Source organism: Gopherus flavomarginatus, chromosome 3, assembly GCF_025201925.1.
Source record: "Gopherus flavomarginatus isolate rGopFla2 chromosome 3, rGopFla2.mat.asm, whole genome shotgun sequence".
In the NCBI taxonomy this organism is placed as follows: Eukaryota; Metazoa; Chordata; order Testudines; family Testudinidae; genus Gopherus; species Gopherus flavomarginatus.
This window is the reverse complement of record NC_066619.1, coordinates 130,170,953-130,191,130: the sequence shown is the minus strand read 5'-3', so window position 1 is coordinate 130,191,130 and position 20,178 is coordinate 130,170,953. Positions and strand designations below refer to the sequence as shown.

Here is a 20,178-nt window from a genome sequence, read left to right as displayed (position 1 = left end):
GGAGAGACGGAGGGTTGTTCGGGGCGGGCGGGGGGATGCATGGGAGTCCCGGGTGGGAGATGCAGGGGGGGTCCGGGGCAGAGGGATGCAGGGAGGGTTCCGGGGGGTCCCAGCCGGGGGGGTGATACAGGGGGGTGGTCCGGGGCGAGCGGGAGATGCAGGAGGGGTCTGGGGCGGGGAGATGTGGGGGCATACGGGGGGGCCCAGGGCAGGAGATGCAGGAGGGGTCCGGGGCAGGGGGATGGGGGGGGTCCGGGGAGGTCCCGGCCGGGGGGGCAATATGGGGGTGTGGTCAGGGGCAGGCGGGAGATACAGGGGGGTGGTCCGGGGCGAGGGGATGCAGGGGGGGTCCGGGGCGGGGGGGGAGATGGGGAGTTGTTCGGGGCAGGCGAGGCGATGCAGGGGTGTCCCGAGTAGGAGATGCAGGGGCGGAGGGATGCATGAGGGGGTCTGAGGAGGTCCCAGCTGGGGGGCGATACAGGGGTGGTGGTGAGGGGCAGGCAGGAGATGCAGGGGGGGACCCGGGCGGGAGATGCGGGGGGTCCTGGGCGGGAGATGCAGGGGAGTACCAGGCGGAGGGATGCGGGGGGGGGGGGGTCCAGGGAGGTCCAGACGGGGGGGGGGGGGGGAGTTCATGGGGGTGGTCCGGGGCAGGCGGGAGATGCAGGAGGGGTCCGGGCGGGGAGATGCGGGAGGATACGGGGGGGGTCCGGGGCGGGAGATGCGGGAGAGGTCCGGGGTAGGGGGACGCAGGGGGACGTCCGAGGAGGTCCCGGCCGGGGGGTAATACGGGGGGTGTGGTCCGGGGCAGGTGGGAGATACAGGGGGGTGGTCCAGGGCAGGCGGGAGATACAGGGGCGTCCCAGGCGGGGTGGTCCCAGGAGGGAGATGCAGGGGGGGTCCCAGGCGGGGGAATGCAGGGGGGGGTCCAGGGAGGTCCCAGGCGGGGGGATACAGGAGGTCCCGGGTGGGGGGATGCAGGGGGGTCCGGGGCAGGAGATGCAGGGGGGTCCCAGGCGGGGGGATGCTGGGGGGGGGGTCCGGGGAGGTCCCGGGCGGGGGGATGCAAAGGGGTCCAGGGCAGGGGGATGCAGAGAGGGTCCCGGGCGGGGGAAATGCAGGGGTGTCTCGGGCCGGGGGATGCCGGGGGGGGCGTCCGGGGAGGTCTCGGGAGGGAGATGCAGAGGGGTCCCGGGTGGGGGGATGCAGACGGGGTCCTGGGAGGGGGGATGCAGGGAGGTCCCAGGGGGAGTCCGGGGAGGTCCCGGGCGGGAGGATGCAAGGGGGGTCCAGGGCAGGATATGCAGGGGGGTCCCGGGCAGAGGGATGCAGGGGGGTCCCGGGCAGAGGGGATGCAGGGGGGGTCCGGGGCGGGATATGCGGGGGGGGGTCCCGGGCGGGAGGATGCGGGGGGATCCGAGTGGGAGATGCAGGGGGGGTCCCGGGCGGGAGGGATACGGGGGGTCCCGGGCTGGGGGATGCAAGGGGGGTCCCGGGCTGGGGGATGCGGGGGGGGGTCCCGGGCGGGGGGATGCGAGGGGGGGGACCCGGGCGGGGGGATGCGAGGGGGGGACCCGGGCGGGGAGATGAGGGGGGGTCCGGGGCGGGATATGCGGGGGGGTGTCCGGGGCGGGAGATGCGGGGGGGGTCCCGGGCGGGGGGATGCGAGGGGGTCCGGGGCGGGATATGCGGGGGGGGTCCCAGGCGGGGGGATGAGGGGGGGTCCGGGGCGGGATATGCGGGGGGGTCCCGGGCGGGGGGTCCCGGGAGGGGGGGATACGGGGGGTCCCGGGCGGGGGGATGCGAGGGGGGGACCCGGGCGGGGGGACGCGGGGGACGCGGGGGTCCCGGGCGGGGGGATGCGGGGGGGGTCCGGAGCGGGAGATGCAGGGGGGTCCCGGGCGGGGGGGATACGGGGGTCCCGGGCGAGAGGATGCGGGGGGGTCCCGGGCGGGGGAGATACGGGGGGTCCCGGGCGGGGGGATGCGGGGGGGTCCGGAGCGGGAGATGCAGGGGGGTCCCGGGCGGGGGGGACGCGGGGGTCCCGGGCGGGGGGATGCGGGGGGGGTCCCGGGCGGGGGGGATACGGGGGTCCCGGGCGGGGGGGACGCGGGGGGGTCCGGAACGGGAGATGCAGGGGGGGTCCCGGGCGGGGGGGGACGCGGGGGTCCCGGGCGGGGGGGATCCGGGGAGGTCCCGGGCGGGGGGGGACGCGGGGGTCCCGGGCGGGGGGACGCAAGGAGGAGGATGCGGGGGGTCCCAGCCGCTCGCGCCGGGAGGCGCCATTTCACTCACTCTCTGCCCAGACTCGCGGCTCCGGTCCCCGCGAGCGCCCTGTCGCCGGGCAACAGCTCCAACGCCTCAGCCCCCGCTACCCCCGCGCAGGCCAGGGCGGGGCGAATGGTCTCCACGGTAACGGCAGCCGGCTCGCCTCAACCAATGGGGCCGCCCGCCGCGCGCTGGCGCGAGTCCAACCACCTGCCGCCGCGCGCGCGGCTCCGAGCTGCTCATTGACCCGACCGAGGCCTGTACTGGCGTAAGGCGGGGTGACATTTGCACCCCAGAGCAAGGTCCCTGCGCTAACTTAAACCAATGGCTACATAGAGACAGCAGCATGTATCCGGCACGGGCCTCACTCCAGCCCTTCTATTGCAATGCACCAGCAGTGCAACCCAAAGGGAGTGTGGATAGCTTTAGGCTGCGCTTAGCCGCGCACCTTCCCATTTAAGTCAATGGTGACTCTACACTGGCAGATCCCAAACTGTTTTCTCACAGGTGAGTTATTGCACATTCCAAATGGATTCGGATGTTTCAAGCTTTTAACTGAACATTCAGAAGAAAATAATCTCACCCCTCCAGTGTGAGGGGGATTCTACATCGTTTTGTTGCATCCGGTACATACAGCAATAGACACAGTGGGACTCTATTACGTAGCTCATTTGCATACAGGCGAGGTACCCCGGCTCGTCCCAGCGCTACCAGCAGGGGCCGCTCCGAGGCAGCGGGGTCTCTGCAGCCCTGGGCCCCCAGCGCGTGGGGGCTGCTGGAGCCGGGCCGGGCGTTAAAGGCCTTCAGGCCCTGAAGTTGGAGCCGGTGGGATTTTCAGACATGCCCGGGTGCGGTCGCTGCCCACTCTGCTTAGGGGCTTTTGAAAATCGCACTCGGCTCCTGGCCGCACCGTTAGGAAGCCCTGGCCCCGTGGCTAAGCACGACCCTGAGCCCAGTCCACACTCCGGGCCTGCACGGAACACGTGGCTGACGGGACCCCCTTTGCTTTCCTGAGGGAGAGTTTTGTTGGCTGCAAGAAAGAATGCAACAAACTCACCCAATCCAAATGAACACAACGAAGTCGCCTGCAAAGGTGATTTTTTAAAATGCTGTTTTGTAAACATTAAATAGATTAATTTAGCACAAGAATCCCCAAAGAAATTTCCCATTCTCCTTATTTCTTCAGTCTAACAGCGGGGGTGGGAGGTGGGAGATTTGGCTGAAGGTTTGTGTTATTCTGGAGCTGGCCTGAGTGGGACCAGCGGTCACACTCCTTCCCATGTGCTCTGTGGAGGAAAGGAGGATTTTAGCCCTGCAGCATCAGGAGGCCAAAAGACATCCTGCATCCAGATGGCTTCCTGGCTGAGATCCAAACCAACAGTCAGGAGGTAATAACATAGGCCAAGAGACATGGACCCCACATCTCTGCCTCAATTTGTTACTGCGGGGGAGGGAGCAGAGATTAGAGGTGTTTTGCTTGCTAGTTGCAGAAATTTGTATATTATAGAATACAAGATGGGAGGCCTGGAGCATCCCTGAGGGTGTAATTATAGAATTACAGTTCTCAGACAGGCTGTGTTTGGCACCGGTGTGATTCCATTTGATATGCATTCCTGGACCACTCAATCTAAAAACAAAACAAATAGCCACATGTGTAAACATCTCTGTTTATGAAAAAGAAAATGTATTCTTTTTCATGGAAATCAATAGGACTGGGATTGGGTGGTGAGAGAGCAGAGTGGAAGGAGCTTCTTGTCATGTTGGGAGTGGGAAGCCAGGGGTCTCTTTAAGTCAGTCTCACGGGGAAACAACCAGCCTGACTCCTGCTGCTGGTCAGGATGGAATCCAGAGCACATGTGGTTCCATTCTCTCCAAAGGACTTTAAAATGGAAGTGGGGGGAAATGTTTGGAATTTTTAGCAGATAAACTTAATGTGTAGATTTCACTCACAAGATGTGGGGGAGTGGGTCTAGCCTACATTCAAAAGAAATCAATGGCCAAATATTGCACATTAATAATTCATTTCCTTCTGAGTCCATTGCATATAATAGAGTACTGAATACCCTATGTGAAACTTCCTGTCATAAATACAAATGGTTTTTATCTATTATTTAACAGCTAAAATATGCTAAGCACAATCTAGGTACTTATATGGCTGCTATCAGCTTAGTATCTGAACACCTTTAAGGGTATAACCTTGACGCAATATTAACTCCTTTTTTAAAAAAGAAAACAGACACAAAGCGAGAAAGTGACTTGACCAAAGTCATAAAAGAAATCTGTGCCAGAGCCAGGAACTGCATCTAGACCTCCTGTGTCCTGTTTCAGTGCCATAACTACAAACTTTCTCCCTGATCCAGAGTTTATGGCTTAAATAAATCATGACACCCCAAAGAAGGATAAAAGAAAGGCAGAGCAAGGCTTAAGTGGGTTGTTTAGAGACCTGAATGCTTATTTGAGTTCTTAGGTTTTGTTTGCTTGCAGTTGTCATATTAGTTTGATTTTAGTGCAGCTCACCCTGATTACTTTCAGTATATCTAGCAAGCAATTTAGCAGATGTAAGCAGAGTCAGGATGAGCTCTACCCTGACATCTGGTGGTGAATTATGGGAAGTGTGGAAAGAATTTCAGGGAGATAATTTACATGGGCACGCCCAGCATAGCGCAAGGCAGCCTGGGATGGTTATTTTGACAGCTCTGGGATCCCCAATTTCTTTGTTATTAGGGCAGGGTAAATAAAGTGTTGCCACCTGATTATGTGAATGAGGAACTACGAGACTGCTCTATGACAGAGATGTCTCAATATAAATTAAGTGACACTTGCTAGACAAGGGACATGGGTTCCAAAACCCAGTGAATTGAAAGAGGCTGGGGACTGGTGTGTACACCTGGTGGTATGGGCTCCTTTTGAAGGCCTGGAACACCAATTGCACATCTTCCTCTCTCCACTGTTAAAGAGTAGAGCTAATTTTGATTCCATTAGGAACCTATCTAGAGACTGCTGTACTGAATTCAGGTTGGGCCAACAATGCACTAGCACCAGGGCTCACTTACTAAAAGCTGAAATCACTGAGTGCTGTGTTAACTAGTGGGGGAGCCTGAAGACCTATTGTTAAACAGCTGGCAGAGTGGAGAATATTGGAGCAGCCCATGGAACAATGAGCGGAGTGAAGTGGTTTGCAGGGGTGGCTGGTGTAGTGGAGCTGGTTGTGGTGAAGGCTACAGCAGAACTCCACGGAGAGGCGGAGCAGTTGACCCTGGCCCATGTAAGGTGCCCCTTAACACCCTGTGTGGACTCCTACCCCCCATTTCCACCCAGACTGGGGGTGTAAAACTCTGCAGATAAACTTTTGAACTCTGAGGTGGCACTGACCAGAGACTTTTGGGTTGTTGGACTTTGGGGTGATTGGACTTAAGACCCTAAGGGGGAAAGGACATTGCCAAATGTACTTGGAGGTGGGTTTTTGCTTATGGTTTGTGTTATAATCCTGTTTGTGGTGTTTCTCCAACGTGATGCCGCATTGTTTCCTTCCATTATTAAAAGGATTTTGCTACACTCAGACTCTGTGCTTGCTAGTGGGGAAGTATTGCCTCCTAGAGGCGCCCAGGGGGGTGTGGTATGTAAGTGTCCCAGGTCACTGGGTGGGGGCTCGAGCCAGTTATGCATTGTGTTATTGAAACGGAACCCCTGGATACTGAACCCGGCCCTTGTTGCTGCCAACTCAGAGGGGCAAAAGGGTTACACAGATATTTTCAGATGCCAATTTAGAAGTGCTCTCTGTAGCTAAGATTTACATTTCTGAAGGGGTTAATTTAGTCTGCCAAATACAAGTAAAATGTGTTAAATAAAGTGAGTCAGGGAAGGTGCCTTTTTGAAATGCTTCTTGGAACGTTTTAAAAAGAGATAGTGCTAGCTCATCCACATACCTTTTATACAGGTGACTATTAGGATATGTCTACGTTATGAAATTACTCCAGTTTTACAGAAGTCGATTTTTGGGAACAGATTGTATAACGTTGAGTGCATGCATCCACTAAGCACTAATTTGTCGGTGTGCGTCCATAGTACAGTGGCAAGTGTCGACATTCCAAGCAGTGCATTGTGGTAGCTATCCCACAGTTCCCGCAGTCCCTTCTGCCCACTGGAATTCTGGGTTGAGCTCCGAATGCTTGATGGGGCCAAAAATTTGTCACGGGTGGTTATGGGTTAATGTCGTCAGTCAACCCGCCCTCCGGGAAAGCAACGGCAGACAATCATTTTGTGCCCTTTTCCCTGGATTGCCCGAGCAGACGCCATAACACGGCAAGCATGGAGCCCATTCAGCTCACCGCAGCAGTTATGAGCACTGTAAACACCTCACACATTATCATGCAGTTTATGCAGAACCAGAAGCCGATGGCAGCACGGTGACAAGCGTGATGAGGACATGGACACAGACTCTCTCAAAGCACGGGCCCCGAAAATGTGGACGCGGTGTTAATGGGGCAGGTTCATGCTGTGCAATGCTGATTCTGGGCCCAGGAAACAAGCACAGACTGGTGGGAACACATAGTGTTGCAGGTCTGGGATGATTACCAGTGGCTCTGAAACTTTTGCATGTGTAAGGGCACTTTCCTTGAACTTTGTGACGCTTCCCCCTGCTCTGAACTGCAAGAATACCAAGATGAGAGCAGCCCTCACAGTTCACAAGCAAGTGGTGATAGCCCTCTAGAAGTTTGCAATGGCAGACAGCTACTGGTCAGCCGGAAATCAGTTTGGAGTGGGCAAATCTACTGTGGGGGTTGCTGTCATGCTAGTAGCCAACGCAATCACTGAGCTGCTGCTATCAAAGATAGTGACTCTGGGAAATGTGCAGGTCATAGTAGATGGCTTTGCTGCAATGGGATTCCCTAACTATGGTGCGGTGATAGACAGAACCCATATCCCTATCTTGGGACTGGACCACCAAGGCAGCCAGTACATAAACCACGAGGGGTACTTTTCAATGGTGCTGCAAGCACGGTGGATCACAAGGGACGTTTCACCAACATCAACGTGAAATGGCCAGGAAAGGTTCATGACACTCACATCTTCAGGAAATCTGGTCTGTTTAAATGGCTGCAGGAAGGATTTACTTCCCAGACCAGAAAATAACTGTTGGGGATGTTGAAATGCCTATTGTTATCCTTGGGGACCCAACCTACCCCTTAATGCCATGGCTCATGAAGCCATACACAGGCAGCCTGGACAGTAGTCAGGAGCTTTTCAACTATAGGCTAAGCAAGTGCAGAATGATGGTAGAATGTGCATTTGGACGTTTGAAGGGTCGCTGGCGCAGTTTACTGACTTGCTCAGACCTGAGTTAAACAAATATCCCCATTGTTATTTCTGCTTTCTGTGTGCGCCACAATCTCTGTGAGAGTAAGGGGGAGATCTTTATGGTGGGGTGGGAGGTTGAGGCAAATCGCCTGGCCACTGATTACACGCAGCCAGACACCAGGGCAGTCAGAAGAGCACACGAGGAAGCGCTGCGCATCAGAGAAGCTTTGAAAACCAGTTTCATGACTGGCCAGGGTACTGTGTGACAGTTCTATTTGTTTCTCCTTGATGAAAACCCGCCCCCTTGTTGACTCTAATTCTCTGTAAGGCAGCCATCCTCCCCACTTCGATCACAGCTTGGAAATAAAGTCACTATCATTTAAAAACCATGTATTCTTTATTAATTGTTTATAAAAATAGGGAGATAACTCACAAGGTAGCCCAGGTGCGGTGTGGGAGGAGAGAAGGGAAGGAGAAGGCCACTTCGAAACTTGTTGAATGACAGCCTTTTATCCACTGGAATGGAGTGGTTGGGTGCCCGGAGCCTTCCCCCCCCCCCGGCACATTCTTGGGCGTCTGGGTGAGGAGGTGGCTAAGGAACTTGGGGAGGAGGAAGGGCGGTTAAACGGGCTGCAGCAGCTGCAGTCTTTCCAGCTGACATTCCTGAACCTCCACCAGAAGCCGCATCATGTCCGTTTGTTCCTGCAGTAGCCCCAGCGTTGCCTCGTGCATCTTCTTATCTTCCTGCCGCCACCTCTCCTCATGTTCACTGGCCGCTTTCCTGTCCTGTGCTATTGTGTCCCTCTACCCTTTCAGTGCAGGATGCCTGCATGAGCTCAGAGAACATTTCATCGCGTGTGTGGTTTTTTCACCGCCTTATCTGAGATAGCGTTTGGGACGGAGGAGGGAGGCTTGAAACATTCGCAGCTGCACGAGTTAAAAAAGGGAGAGAAGTATTTTAAAAGTTACATTTTACAGAACAATGGCTATACTCTTTCACGGTGAACAACACTATTCACATTATATAGAACATGTGTTTTCAGTACAAGGTCATTTTTTTGCATCTTATATTGAGTGCCTGCAGCTTTGGTGTTAGAAATCAAACGTACCGGGCAAGAGAATTCGGCTTGCAGGCGGCCATGGTAAGCCATAGTCTTTTGAATTCTGCAACCTTCATAACAGAAGCGCCCTCTTTTCCCATACCAAGTAAATCCCGTTGAGTTGTCTGTTTAGGGCTGCGGTTTTCATGTTAACGTACAGCAGCAGAAAAAAATGGTTACCCACCTTTTAGTAACTGTTGTTCTTCGAGATGTGTTGTTCATGTCCATTCAAAGTAAGTAGGTGTGCGCGCGCCACGTGCACACCAGCCGGAAGATTTTCCCTTAGCAGCGTCCGTAGGGTCGGCCCGGGCGCCCCCCTGGAGTGGCGCCACTACGGCGCCCTATAAAGGGGCCCACTGACCCTCCACCCCCTCAGTTCCTTCTTGCCAGCACTCCGACAGAGGGGCAGGAGAGTGGGTATTGGAATGGACATGAACAACACATCTTGAAGAACAACAGTTACTAAAAGGTGGGTAACTGTTTTTTCTTCTTCAAGTGGTTGTTCATGTCCATTCCAAGCAGGTGACTCACAAGCCTGAACCTAAGTGGTGGGGTCGGAGTTCACTGCTGACTGGAGTACTGCACGACCAAAGTCTGCATCATCCCTAGCCTGGTGCGTGATGGCATAGTGCGACGTGAATGTGTGGATGGAGGACCATGTGGCCGCTCTACAAATCTCCTGAGTCGGTCTCTGAGCCAGGAATGCCACAGAGGAGGCCTGCGCCCTAGTGGAGTGGGCCGAAACCGGAGGGACAGGGGTCTTAGCTATGCGGTAGCATTCCCGGATGCAGGTCCTGATCCATGAAGAGATTTTCTGAGAGGAGACCGGGAGCCCTTTCATCCTATCCGCCACTGCAATGAAGAGCTGTGTCGAGCATCTGAACAGCTTGGTACGCTCGATGTAAAAGGCTAAGGCCCTGCGGACATCCAGGGAATGTAGCCTCTGCTCCTCGCTGGAAGAGTGTGGTTTTGGATAAAACACTGGGAGAAAGATATCTTGTCCCATGTGGAACTGTGAGACGACCTGGGGGAGGAAGCCCGGGTGAGGTCTAAGTTGGACCTTGTCCTTATAAAAGACAGTGTACGGGGGCTCGGATGTTAACGCTCTGAGCTCCGACACCCTCCTGGCCGAGGTGATCGCCACCAGGAAGGAGGTCTTACACGACAAATACAACAGGGAGCACGAAGCCAGGGGCTCAAAGGGAGGTCCCGAGAGGGCGGAGAGGACCAGATTCAGGTCCCAGGCAGGAGCTGACTGATGAACATGCGGAAATAGCCTGTCCAGACCCTTGAGGAAATAGCCTGTCCATACCCTTGAGGAAACACCCTACCAACGGGCTCACAAACACCGAGGTACCCCCCTCTCCGCCGAGATGGCTGCCAAGTGAACGCGAACCAAGGAGAGGGAGAGGCCCAGTTGTCTGAGGTGGAGCAAATAGTCCAGGATAATAGGGATTGGGACCCCCAGAGGATTGGGACCTCACTGACCGGACCATATGGAGAAGCACTTCCATTTAGCCAGCTAGGCGGCCCTGGTTGATGGTTTCCTACTACCGAACAGCACTTGTCTGACCTGCTGGGAGCACTGCAACTCCACCGGGTTCAGCCATGGAGCATCCAGGCTGTAAGGTGGAGAGATTCCAGGTTCGGGTGGCGGAGGGAGCCCCAGTCCTGCGTGATCAGGTCCGGGAGCAGGGGCAGCGTTAGGGGCACCTGAACGGACATGTGCAGGAGTGACGTGTACCAATGTTAGCACAGCCACACCGGAGCTATCAGGATTACCCGTGCATGGTCCCTGTGGATCTTCAAAATCACCCTGTGTATCAGAGGGATCGGAGGAAAGGCGTAGAGCAGACTGACCCCCCAAGACTGGAGGAAGGCATCCAACAGAGACCCCGAACTGCGGCCCAGGAGGGAGCAGAATAGTCAGCACTTCCTGTTTTCCCTCGAGGTGAACAGGTCTAACTGGGGAAAGCCCCAGAGCTGGAAGATTGAGCGTACCATGTCCCGTCGGAGGTATCACTCGTGACCCCAGAACGAGCGGCTGAGGGTGTCCGCCAGGCCGTTCTGCTCCCCCGGAAGGTAGAACGCTGTCAGGTGGGTAGCACTGTGGACGCAGAAATCCCATAACGCAAGGGCTTCCCTGCACAGGGGAGAGGAGCATGCACCCCCCTGTTTGTTGATATAAAAGACTGCCGATGTGTTGTCCGAGAGGACTGAAACAGATCTGCTGGCCAGGTGGGACTGGAAGGTCAAGCAAGCCAGGCAGACCGCTCTCAGCTCCCTGACATTGATATGCAACTCGAGGTCCTCCGGCGACCACAAGCCCTATGTCCTGAGATTTCCCGGGTGCGCTCCCCAACCCCGATCCTAGGCATCCGTTACCAGAGAGAAGGAGGGTTGAGGGGCAGCGAAGGGGACGCCCACGCACACTTTCTGAAGGTCGAGCCACCACTGTAGCGAACTCAGCACCAAGTGGGGAATGGACACCACTGAGTCCAAGGGGTCCCTGGCCAGGCAGTATGCTGTTGCTAACCAGGACTCTAGCGGGCGAAGCCGGAGTCTGGCATGGTTTACCACATGGGTCACATGGCAGCGTGCACCTAACAGCTGGAGGCAGATCTGTGCCATGGTAATCGGGGCACGTTGCAGTCCGAGGATAAACTCGGAAATCACGTAGAACCTGGATTCCGGAAGGAACGCTCTGGTGTGGGTGGAGTCCAGAACCGCCCCTATGAACTCTATTCGTTGCGTAGGAAACAGGGTGGACTTGGCTTCGTTTAGGAGGAGGCCGAGATTGAGAAAGGTCCGCCTGATGAACAACACCTAAGCCTCCACCTGCTCCTTGGTGCGGCCCTTTATGAGCCAGTCGTCCAGGTAGGGGAATACCTGGATGCCCCGCCTGCGCAGGAAGGCCGCCACTACCACCATGCAGTTCGTGAAGACCCTTGAGGCAGCTGATAGGCCAAACGAGAGCACCGTGAACTGCAGATGGGCGTCAGCCACAACGAACCTGAGGTACCAACGGTGTCGGGGAATTATGGCGATGTGGAAATAAGTGTCCTTTAAGTCGAGGGCAGCGTACCAATCTCCTGGATCCAGGGAGGGGATGACCGAGGACAGGGAGACCAAGCGGAACTTGAGTTTTCGCACAAACTTGTTCCGTCGCCGCAAGTCCAGGATGGGTCTCAGGCCCCGTTTCGCCTTCGGTATTAGGAAATACCGGGAGTAGAAGCCTTTGCCCTGAGTTCTCGAGGGACTTCCTCCACCGCCCCTGCCTCTGTGAGGGACTTCACTTCTTGAATTAGAAGTTGCTCATGAGATGGGTCCCTGAAGAGGGACGGGGAGGGGGGCTGGTAGGGCAGGAGGGAGGAAAACTGGATAGAATATCCCTTCTCTACCATGCGGAGCACCCAGCTGTCCAACATGATTCGGGACCAGGCACGGTAGAAAGGGGACAGATGTGACCCAGAGGTAGGGGCAGAAGGATCCAGAGTCTCGATAGGTAGGTCGCCCTCGACTGTACCATTGAACAAGGGGCCTAGGCCCCGATGATGGTCTTGATTGACTGGACGCCTGGCCGGAGGGGTGGCGTTGGTGACGCCTCCTGCCATTTCTGCCCCGCCTGCACCCTAGCTCCTGGCAAGTCTGAGGCTGGTAGGGGCGTGGGGCCGCCTGCGGCCTAAACTGCCTGCGCTGGGTCGCAGGGGTATGCAAGCCCAGCGAGCGAAGCATGGCCCTCGAGTCCTTTGGGCTATGGAGATGCTTGTCCGTTTTTTCTGAAAACAGCATCTGCCCCTCGAAGGGGAGGTCCTGAATAGTCTGCTGGACCTCATAGGGAAGGCCTGAGACCTGGAGACAGGCTCCCCACCTCATGACCAGGCCCGTGGCCAGGGTGCACGAGTCTGAGTCCGCCGCATCTAGGGTCGCCTGGAGAGAGGCTCAGGAGATCAGTTTGCCCTCCTCCACAGGGCCAAAAACTCAGACCTCGAGTCCTGGGGGAGGAGCTCCAAAAACTTCGACATGGCTGAACATGTGTTATGACCATATCGGCTTACAATCGCCTGTTGGTTGGCAATACGGAGTTGTAGACCTGCAGTAGAGTACACCTTTCTACCAAAGAGGTTGAGTCTTTTGGTGTCTCTGTTCTTTCGTGTTGACCTCTGAAGCCCTTGACGCTCCCATTGATTGGCTGCGTCCACCACCAGGGAGTCTGGAGGGGGGTGAGTGAACAAGTGTTCGTGCCCCTTAGAGGGGACGAAATAAAGCCGTTCTGTTCTCTTGGCAGTAGGGGCCAGTGAGGCTGGCGTCTGCCATAAGGTGTGGGACGTATCTGCTATGGTCTTGATTAACGGAAGAGCCACTCTGGATGGCCCTGAGGGAGCTAGGATGTCTACTACCGGATCCGCGTCCACCTCGATTTCCTCAGCCTGGATTGCGAGGCTCTGAGCTGCTCGCCGGAGCAGTTGTTGGAGGATCCGAGTATCCTCCAGGGCCAGTGCCACAGTCATGCCCGAGACCGCTTCGTCCGGGGAGGAAGACGAGGAAATTACTTGGATCGGCTCTTCCTCAGGTGCATGTAGCCCTTCGGGGTCCTGCGGCACATGGTACTGTGGTTGCAGGGCCGGTTCCGATTCTAAATGCGGCATCGCGACCGGAACCGGTCTTGGGGGTCCCCAGGGAAGTTTTTGGGTGAGACCAGAGTTTATCAGGCACTCTACTCTAAGTCCTGATTGGTGGCAGCACTACAGGAGCTAAGCTGGTAATTAAGCTTAGGGGAATTCATGCTAGTACCTATATTTTGGACGCTAAGGTTCAGAATTGGGAATTATACTATGACAGGAGGCAACTGCGCCAGGGCCACCGACGCCGAGGAGACCAAGGCCGACCTTGATCGAGGACCAAACGCCTGGCCTACCGACTGGTGGTAGGCCCAGGGGCTCCAAAACGGCCACTGTGAGGGCGGATGCCATTGCTGCTGCTGCCACTGTGGGTAACGCTAGTGGCTCACCCCCGAAACCGATTTCCTGCTCCGCGACCGAGCGGTAGGAATCTGCCTCTTGAGTCTGAAGTCTCTGAGAATGAGGACCTGGGGGGAGCAGCACCCTGTGCCATTGGAGAGTGATGCTGAGGTGGCGGGGAGCCTCCTATCTGGTTTGGTGCCGCCCTAGCGGCGCGGGGCGGGGAGAGAGGTGACAGCGTGGCTGGCTTGCCCCTCGATTGTACTAGGGGACAGGCCGTGGTAGGCAAGTCCCTACTACGGTGCGGGGAGGCCGGCGCCGGGAGTCCCATCAAGTCTGAAGCCGCCTCAAATGCCTCCGGTGTCGAGGGGAGGCGCAAGTCTCTGCTGAGGTCCGGGGATCTAGGCCAGTCCGGACTTGACCGCCCCCTCCGTGGTGCGGAAGTCGACGGAGCAGCCGAGCACTGTAACCCAGCCTGTCCGCTTGCACCCGTGGATGGCGTCGGCCTCTGAGGGTCCTGGTGGGGTGACCATTCCCTCACCGGCTTTCTCTTCTTAGCGGGCACCGGAAATGGTGAGTGGTGCCATACTGAGGCTGACTTCCTATGACCTGACTCCGTTCAGTGCCGAGTTTTAGATGACTTGGGCTGGGCCCTAAGTCCTGATGCCGGTGCCGGGGTGCTCCGCACCGAGGAAGACAGGCTGGGCACCGCCTCGGCTGGTTCTTGGTCTGAGGGTGGCCGCAGGGCAGCCTCCATCAGGAGGAATCTAAGTCTTTGAGCTCTGTCTTTGAGAGTTCTCGGGTGGAAGCCCCTGCAGATAGAAAAGCCCCAGTCCTTTTGGTGGCCCACTCCAAGGCACCTCAGGCAGAGTGCGGGTCACTCTTGGGCATGAATTTCCCACAGTCCTTGCAGAGTTTAAACCTGGGGGACCCAGGCATGCCCCAACGGGCAACGAAACGTGTGGGGGGAACCCCCCAACTATCAAGAACTATATACTAACTATATACACGGACTATACACGAAGATAGGATACTGCTAACTTGCTATGCACAAGAGAAGTTCCAGCTAGCCATCACTGGCGGTAAGAAGGAACTGAGGGGGTGGAGGGTTGGTGGGCCTCTTTATAGGGGGCCGTGGTGGCGCCACTCCACGGGGCACCAGGGCCGACCCTACGGATGCTGCTAAGGGAAAATCTTCTGGCGGGCGTGCACGCAGCGCGCACACACCTGCTTGGAATGGACATGAACAGCCACTCGAAGAAGAACCAAACTAACCCCCCCCATCCTTTTCTCTGGTTTGACCCCTTTAGCCCTCCCCCCACCGCACCGCATGGCTGGTATCAGGGAAGATCTCTGCTAGCCAAACTGAAGCCTCCTCATCCTTTTCTCTGCGATGATCGCTTTAACCCTTCCCCAACTGCGTGGCTGGTATCAGGGAAGATCCCTCAGTGCAAATTCCCGCCCCCCTTCCACTGCTTGGCTAACTGCAGGGAAGGATTTCTTTTCAGCCACAGGCAAACAGACCAGTAGGAATGGCCACCTATGAATGTCCCCTTAATTAAATTCCCGTATTTCAACCAAGTTCCCATGAACGATATCACTTTCCAGAGGATAACACAGCAAGATAAAGAACGGATGTTGCTTGAATGCCAGCAAACACCAGGACCATACACTGCCAGGCTTTGTCATGCAATGATACCAGATTACTTGCTACTAGCATGGCGTGGTAAAGTATCCTACCATGGAGGACGGAATAAGGCTGCTCTCCCAGAAACCTTCTGCAAAGGCTTTTGGAGTACCTGCAGGAGCGCTTCATGGAGATGTCCCTGGAGGATTTTCACTCCTTCCCCAGACACGTTAACAGACTTTTCCAGTAGCTGTACTGGCCACGAATGCATCCCAAGTCCTCAGGCCAAATTAATCATTAAAAACACTTGCTTTTAAACTATGTTTTAATATTTACAAAGGTACACTCACCAGAGGTCCCTTCAACGGCTTCATGGTCCAGGATACCACCTTGGGAGGGGATTTCAATCAAGATGAGAAAAAGATCCTGGCTGTCAGGGAGAATGGTGTGCTGTGTGCTCTCCTCAGTCTTGTCCTTGTCCTCGTCCTCCTCCTCATCTTCCCCGTCCGCAAAATCCTCAGGCATGGCAACTGAGAGTCTCCATCATCGGAGTCCACAGACAGGGTAGTGGTGGCGGCCCCCATTAGAATTGCCTGCAGCTCAGCATAGAAGTGGCATGTCTACGGCTCTGTCCCAGAGCGTCCATTTGATTCTTTGGCTGTCTGGTACACTTGTCTCAGCTCCTTAAGTTTCACGCAGCATTGTGTTGAGTCCCTGTTGTGGCCTCTGTCCATCATGGCCTTGTAGATTTTTTCAAATGTTTTTGCATTCCATCTTTTGGAACGGAGTTCTAATAGCACGGATTCATCTCCCCATACAGTGATCAGATCCAGTATGGTCTATGCTGGAGATCTTTTTCGATTCTGGAACTGCATGGTCACCTGTGCTGATCAGCTCTCCATGCTGGGCAAACAGGAAATGAAATTCAAAAGTTCGCGGGGCTTTTCCTGTCTACCTGGCCAGCAAATCCGAGTTCAGATTGCTGTCCAGAGTGGTCACAATGGTGCACCGTGGGATAGCTCCCGGAGGCCAGTACTGTCAAATTACGTCCACACTACCCTAATTAGAACCAGCAATGTCAATTTCAGTGCTACTTCCCTTGTTGGGGAGGAGTACAGAAATTAATTTTAAGAGCCCTTTATGTCAACAAAAATGGCTTCATTGTGTGGACGGGTGCAAGGTTAATTTGATTTAACACTGCTAAATTTGACCTAAAATCGTAGTGTAGACCAGGCCCAAGTCTCCAAACTCTTGCCAGCATGCAATGGGCCTGGTACTCTCCTAATATCATGTGCTTTCTGCTTCTGAAGTACATGGGCACACCTAGTGTCAATGTAGGGATACTGCATACTTGGAAAGATCCATGTATTATCTCCAAGTTAAACACTATTTAGCTGTACGTGTTTTGAATCACTCAGTTATTATCAGTGACCATTAAAGAGTTTTTATCAAATTATTCTCCCCTCTTTCTCGCTCCCCGACCCCAAATTTTCAGGTGATATCAGAGAGCTCAATCAAGGTCTTATCTCAGATACAGTGACCAGACAGCAAATGTGAAAAATTGGGAGGGGGAGGAGGTAATAGGAGCCAATATAAGAAAAAGACCCAAAAATCGGGGCTGTCCCTATCAAATCAGGACATCTGGTCACCCTAATCTCAAAAGGCACAGTGTAGGTCTGCTGCTGCTGTCTCTCCAGTTGTTCCCTGTTTGCCCTAATTTACTGCTGATTATTTGTGGTAGTATCCATGCAAATGTTCAGGTTTAACAGTGTCAACTTGGAAAGCTCTCCAACCACAAACAGTGCCTTATCCTTGACACCAGCTTAGATTAGTAAACATGAATGGTGGGGGCCAGTTTGTACTACTTAACGTTCTGCTGCCCATTCATTTTGCCCATTTCCCCAGTGGCGCCCAATGCAAACCAATGGAGGCAGTTTCACGTAGGTGTCTCTAGTAGCTACCTACCAAGTTTGCCAGCAAGGAGGTGGAGTCTGAGGAGCCACAGGAGGCTGCTCAGACAGGTGCTGATGAAGAGGAGAGCAATCACTTCCCTCCAGGCTAGTGGCAAACTGGGCAGGCAGGGATGGCCTCCTGCAGGGATTGTATAGGGATGCTGGGGATGTCAGCGGGGAAGGTGGGGTGAGGGGGGAGCATGGGGCTATAGATAGATGCCCCTCATGCTGATAGGGAGGGGAATCTCCCAATGTGTGGATGCCCTTGAGCTGCAGGTTGGGTGGTGGACAGGGAGGGGAAGCAGCAGGTGGCTATGCCAGAGGGCATCACCAATACTGAAGAAGCTGCCCTGCGAAGCACAGCAGTTTCAGCGCTCTAGGGCTTGTACAGGTGAGGGACCCCCGCCACTGCATGGAGGGGTCCCAGAGGGTAATATCTCCCCACCCCCATATCAGCCATAATCCCAGTGCTGGCTCTAGGGTGCCCAGATGTCCCGATTTGGGAGGCTTTTTCTTATATAGGCACCTATTACCCCCCACCCCATCCCAACTTTTTACACTTGCTATCTGGTCACTCTAGCTGGCCCCAACCAAGAAACATCCCAGGCAGTGCTTGTCTGAGGAGGCTCCTGAGGATCGCCAGCCCAGCACTCCTTCTGCTGGTGATCCACAGCTGTATGAGTCACCTTTGTGAAAGGCTCAAGGATCCAATGCCCTCTCACTGCCCCGCCAAGGGCAACCTGTCCCTGAAGCTGCCTCAGGAGTTACGCTAGCAGCCGTGCCCCTCAGACAGTGAACTGCAGCTGGGTGCTGTCTGGAGCAGCTGCAGCGGGAGTCCAGTTTTTAGCTGAGATCCTCAGACACCAGTACCAGTTCCCCATTCCCTATCACCTCCAGGCTGCCTGTTAGACTCAGTGGGAAATGGTGGTAGCTACAGCTATGTCAGAAGTTCAGATCAGCTAAGCACTGTGTGTGCGCACTACCGACAGTCCATTACTGGGTCACCTGCACTAGGGCAGCCAACTCCCTCGTTCCAAAATGAAGGTCGAATAACTTTTCAAATTTTAGAGCTTGTTTTTCATGCCAGGCACTAGCTCCCAGCAAAAGGAGTCTGGTGGCATAAATGTCATGTCACCTGCCACAGGCTTTAGTTTTGCACAAACAAAAAAATAATTAAAAATAGGTCTGCCAATTAATCGCAGTTAACTCATGCAATTAACTCGAAAATTTATCACAATTAAAAAAATTAATCATGATTAATGGCAGTTTTAATCACACTGTTAAACAATAGAATACCAATTGAAATTTATTAAATATTTTGGATGTTTTTTCACATTTTGACATTGATTTCAGTCACAACACAGAATACTACGTGTATATTATTTTTTATTACAAATATTTGAACTGTAAAAATGATAAAGAGTATTTTTCAATTCACTTCAAACAAGTACTGTAGTGCAATCTCTTTGTCCTGAAAGTGAAACTTACAAATGTAATTTTTTGTTACATAACTGTACTCAAAAACAAAACAATGTAAAACTTCAGAGCCTACACGTCCACTCAGTCCTACTTCTTGTTCAGCCAATCGCTAACACAAACAAGTTTGTTTACATTTACGGGAGATTAATGCTGCCCACTTCCTATGTACAATGTCACCTGAAAGTGAGAACAGGCGTTCGCATGGCACTGTTGTAGCTGACATTGCAAAGTATTTAGGTGCCAGATAAGCTAAACCTTTATAGGCCCCTTTATGCTTCGGCCACCATTCCAGAGGACATGCTTCCATGCTGATGATGCTCGTTAAAAAAAATGTGGAATTAAATTTAAGACTGAACTCCTTGGGGGAGAATTGTATGTCTCCTGTTGTGTTTTACCTGCATTGTGCCATATATTTCATGCGGTAGCAGTCTTGAATGATGACCCAGCACATGTTCATTTTAAGAACACTTTCACTGCAGATTTGACAAAATGCAAAGAAGGTACCAATGTGAGATTTCTAAAGATAGCTACAGCACTCGACCCAAGGTTTAAGAATCTGAAATCCTGTCCAAAATCTGAGAGGGACGAGGTGTGGAGCATGCTTTCAGAAATCTTAAAAGAGCAACACTCTGATGCAGAAACTACAGCGCCCGAACCACCAAAAAAGAAAATCAACCTTCTGCTGGTGGCATCTGACTCAGATGAATATGAAACACGCGTTGGTCTGCACTGCTTTGGACTGTTATTGAGCAGAACCCGTCATCAGCATGGTCACATGTCCTCTGAAATGGTGGTTGAAGCATGAAGGGAAATATGACTCTTTAGCATATCTGGCATGTAAATATCTTGCATTGCTGGCTACAACATACCATGAGAATGCCTGTTCTCACTTTCAGGTGACATTCTAAAGAAGAAGCAGGCAGCATTATCTTCTGCAAATATAAAAAAACATGTTTGTCTGAGCAATTGGCTGAACGAGAAGTAGGGCTAAGTGCACTTGCAGGCTCTAAAATTTTACATTGTTTTATTTTTGAATGCAGTTTTTTGTACATAATTCTACATTTCTAAGTTCAAATTTCATGATAAAGAGCTTGCACTACAGTACTTGTATTAGGTGAATTGAAAAATACAATTTCTTTTGTTTTTATACATTGCAAATACTTGCAATCAAAAATAAGTATAAAACGAGCAGTGTACACTGTGTATTCTGTGTGGTAATTGAAATCAGTATATTTGAAAATGTAGAAACATCCAAAAATATTTAAATAAATGGTATAGGATTACTGGTTAATCGCACACTTAACTGTGATTAATTTGATCGTTTGACAGTCCAACTGTGCAAATGCCTCCTTTTTATGATGCTCTGTCTCGGCAGACTTCAGATTTTCACCATAAACTCTACCTCATACCTACAAATGTATAGACTGACTTGACCGTTTTTATGGATTTCAGAGGATGCAAAATTCAGCCTTAAACAGAAATTTAGCTGGAGC

At 53.6% G+C, this 20,178-nt stretch overlaps 1 protein-coding gene across 9 annotated transcripts in view; it reads right to left on the bottom strand.

Moving 5' to 3' along the window:
* DNAH6 (dynein axonemal heavy chain 6) overlaps positions 1-2,358 on the bottom strand; it is a 228,254-nt gene extending 225,896 nt beyond the window's left edge. For 7 of the 9 annotated variants that reach the window (XM_050944316.1, XM_050944319.1, XM_050944320.1 and 4 more), the window contains exon 1: positions 2,296-2,358. The gene's annotated coding sequence lies outside the window, so the exon portion shown is untranslated. The remainder of the gene's footprint in view (positions 1-2,295) is intronic. The other 2 variants (XM_050944317.1, XM_050944324.1) reach the window with 2 other exon arrangements.
* Positions 2,359-20,178: the final 17,820 nt, after the last annotated feature.